Genomic DNA, 4,185 nt, shown 5'->3' on the forward strand with positions numbered 1-4,185 from the left:
GGCGGCTCGGGGCAGCGGCCTAGCAGCAGCAGGCAGGCCACCCGGCTGCCTGGGGCTGACCTCCGGGGCAGGCAGGCAGGCAGACCTCCAGGGCAGGCAGGCAGGCAGGCAGGCAGACCTCCAGGGCTAACAGGCTGACCTCCAGGGCTGGCAGGCTGACCTCCAGGGCTGGAAGGCAGGATGGCAGACCTCCAGGGCAGGCAGGCAGGCAGGCAGGCAGGCAGGCAGACCTCCAGGGCTGGCAGGGAGACCTCCAGGGCTGGCAGGCAGGCAGGCAGGGCTGTGTGGCTGGGGAGGGCAGGCTGGCAGGCAGGTAGGCCGTGCTGCTGCCAGGGCTGGAAGGCTGACCTCCAGGGCAGGCAGGCAGGCAGACCTCCAGGGCAGGCAGGCAGGTAGGCCGTGCTGCTGCCAGGGCTGGCAGGCTGACCTCCAGGGCAGGCAGGCAGGCAGGCAGACCTCCAGGGCTGGCAGGCTGACCTCCAGGGCAGGCAGGCAGGCAGGCAGGCAGACCTCCAGGGCTAACAGGCTGACCTCCAGGGCTGGCAGGCTGACCTCCAGGGCTGGAAGGCAGGATGGCAGACCTCCAGGGCAGGCAGGCAGGCAGGCAGGCAGGCAGGCAGACCTCCAGGGCTGGCAGGGAGACCTCCAGGGCTGGCAGGCAGGCAGGCAGGGCTGTGTGGCTGGGGAGGGCAGGCTGGCAGGCAGGTAGGCCGTGCTGCTGCCAGGGCTGGAAGGCTGACCTCCAGGGCAGGCAGGCAGGCAGACCTCCAGGGCAGGCAGGCAGGTAGGCCGTGCTGCTGCCAGGGCTGGCAGGCTGACCTCCAGGGCAGGCAGGCAGGCAGGCAGACCTCCAGGGCTGGCAGGCTGACCTCCAGGGCAGGCAGGCAGGCAGGCAGGCAGACCTCCAGGGCTAACAGGCTGACCTCCAGGGCTGGCAGGCTGACCTCCAGGGCTGGAAGGCAGGATGGCAGACCTCCAGGGCAGGCAGGCAGGCAGGCAGGCAGGCAGGCAGACCTCCAGGGCTGGCAGGGAGACCTCCAGGGCTGGCAGGCAGGCAGGCAGGGCTGTGTGGCTGGGGAGGGCAGGCTGGCAGGCAGGTAGGCCGTGCTGCTGCCAGGGCTGGAAGGCTGACCTCCAGGGCAGGCAGGCAGGCAGACCTCCAGGGCAGGCAGGCAGGTAGGCCGTGCTGCTGCCAGGGCTGGCAGGCTGACCTCCAGGGCAGGCAGGCAGGCAGGCAGACCTCCAGGGCTGGCAGGCTGACCTCCAGGGCAGGCAGGCAGGCAGGCAGGCAGACCTCCAGGGCTAACAGGCTGACCTCCAGGGCTGGCAGGCTGACCTCCAGGGCTGGAAGGCAGGATGGCAGACCTCCAGGGCAGGCAGGCAGGCAGGCAGGCAGGCAGGCAGACCTCCAGGGCTGGCAGGGAGACCTCCAGGGCTGGCAGGCAGGCAGGCAGGGCTGTGTGGCTGGGGAGGGCAGGCTGGCAGGCAGGTAGGCCGTGCTGCTGCCAGGGCTGGAAGGCTGACCTCCAGGGCAGGCAGGCAGGCAGACCTCCAGGGCAGGCAGGCAGGTAGGCCGTGCTGCTGCCAGGGCTGGCAGGCAGACCTCCAGGGCTAACAGGCTGACCTCCAGGGCAGGCAGGCAGACCTCCAGGGCAGGCAGTGCTGCTACCAGGGCTGGATAGCAGACCTCCAGGGCAGGCAGGCAGACCTCCAGGGCAGGCAGGCAGACCTCCAGGGCAGGCAGGCAGACCTCCAGGGCTGGATAGCAGACCTCCAGGGCTAACAGGCTGACCTCCAGGGCTAACAGGCAGGCAGGCAGACCTCCAGGGCTGGATAGCAGACCTCCAGGGCTAACAGGCTGACCTCCAGGCCAGGCAGTGCTGCTGCCAGGGCAGGCAGGCAGACCTCCAGGGCAGGCAGTGCTGCTACCAGGGCAGGCAGTGCTGCTACCAGGGCTGGAAGGCAGACCTCCAGGGCTAACAGGCAGACCTCCAGGGCAGGCAGGCAGACCTCCAGGGCAGGCAGGCAGACCTCCAGGGCTGGATAGCTGACCTCCAGGGCTAACAGGCAGACCTCCAGGGCTGGCAGGCTGACCTCCAGGGCAGGCAGTGCTGCTGCCAGGGCAGGCAGGCAGACCTCCAGGGCTAACAGGCAGGCAGGCAGACCTCCAGGGCTGGATAGCAGACCTCCAGGGCTAACAGGCTGACCTCCAGGCCAGGCAGTGCTGCTGCCAGGGCAGGCAGGCAGACCTCCAGGGCAGGCAGTGCTGCTACCAGGGCAGGCAGTGCTGCTACCAGGGCTGGAAGGCAGACCTCCAGGGCTAACAGGCAGACCTCCAGGGCAGGCAGGCAGACCTCCAGGGCAGGCAGGCAGACCTCCAGGGCTGGATAGCTGACCTCCAGGGCTAACAGGCAGACCTCCAGGGCTGGCAGGCTGACCTCCAGGGCAGGCAGTGCTGCTGCCAGGGCAGGCAGGCAGACCTCCAGGGCTAACAGGCAGGCAGGCAGACCTCCAGGGCTGGATAGCAGACCTCCAGGGCTAACAGGCAGGCAGGCAGACCTCCAGGGCTGGATAGCAGACCTCCAGGGCTAACAGGCTGACCTCCAGGGCTAACAGGCAGGCAGGCAGACCTCCAGGGCTGGATAGCAGACCTCCAGGGCTAACAGGCTGACCTCCAGGCCAGGCAGTGCTGCTGCCAGGGCAGGCAGGCAGACCTCCAGGGCAGGCAGTGCTGCTACCAGGGCAGGCAGTGCTGCTACCAGGGCTGGAAGGCAGACCTCCAGGGCTAACAGGCAGACCTCCAGGGCAGGCAGGCAGACCTCCAGGGCAGGCAGGCAGACCTCCAGGGCTGGATAGCTGACCTCCAGGGCTAACAGGCAGACCTCCAGGGCTGGCAGGCTGACCTCCAGGGCAGGCAGTGCTGCTGCCAGGGCAGGCAGGCAGACCTCCAGGGCTAACAGGCAGACCTCCAGGGCAGGCAGGCAGACCTCCAGGGCAGGCAGGCAGACCTCCAGGGCTGGATAGCAGACCTCCAGGGCTAACAGGCAGACCTCCAGGGCTGGCAGGCTGACCTCCAGGGCAGGCAGTGCTGCTACCAGGGCAGGCAGTGCTGCTACCAGGGCTGGATAGCTGACCTCCAGGGCTAACAGGCAGACCTCCAGGGCAGGCAGGCAGACCTCCAGGGCAGGCAGTGCTGCTACCAGGGCTGGATAGCAGACCTCCAGGGCTAACAGGCAGACCTCCAGGGCTGGAAGGCAGGCAGTGCTGCTACCAGGGCAGGCAGGCTGTCCTCCAGGGCAGGCAGGCAGACCTCCAGGGCAGGCAGTGCTGCTACCAGGGCTGGATAGCAGACCTCCAGGGCAGGCAGGCAGACCTCCAGGGCTAACAGGCTGACCTCCAGGGCAGGCAGGCAGACCTCCAGGGCAGGCAGTGCTGCTACCAGGGCTGGATAGCAGACCTCCAGGGCAGGCAGGCAGACCTCCAGGGCAGGCAGGCAGACCTCCAGGGCAGGCAGGCAGACCTCCAGGGCTGGATAGCAGACCTCCAGGGCTAACAGGCTGACCTCCAGGGCTAACAGGCAGGCAGGCAGACCTCCAGGGCTGGATAGCAGACCTCCAGGGCTAACAGGCTGACCTCCAGGCCAGGCAGTGCTGCTACCAGGGCAGGCAGGCAGACCTCCAGGGCAGGCAGTGCTGCTGCCAGGGCAGGCAGGCAGACCTCCAGGGCTGGATAGCAGACCTCCAGGGCTAACAGGCAGACCTCCAGGGCTGGATAGCAGACCTCCAGGGCTGGATAGCAGACCTCCAGGGCAGGCAGTGCTGCTACCAGGGCAGGCAGTGCTGCTGCCAGGGCAGGCAGGCAGACCTCCAGGGCAGGCAGTGCTGCTACCAGGGCTGGATAGCAGACCTCCAGGGCTGGATGGCAGGCAGGCAGACCTCCAGGGCTGGATAGCAGACCTCCAGGGCTAACAGGCAGACCTCCAGGGCAGGCAGGCAGACCTCCAGGGCAGGCAGGCAGACCTCCAGGGCTGGATAGCAGACCTCCAGGGCAGGCAGTGCTGCTACCAGGGCTGGATAGCAGACCTCCAGGGCAGGATAGCAGACCTCCAGGGCTGGATGGCAGGCAGGCAGACCTCCAGGGCAGGCAGGCAGACCTCCAGGGCTGGATAGCAGACCTCCAGGGCTA

The sequence above is a fragment of the Amia ocellicauda genome, unplaced genomic scaffold (genome assembly GCF_036373705.1).
Source record: "Amia ocellicauda isolate fAmiCal2 unplaced genomic scaffold, fAmiCal2.hap1 HAP1_SCAFFOLD_260, whole genome shotgun sequence".
NCBI lineage: Eukaryota > Metazoa > Chordata > Actinopteri > Amiiformes > Amiidae > Amia > Amia ocellicauda.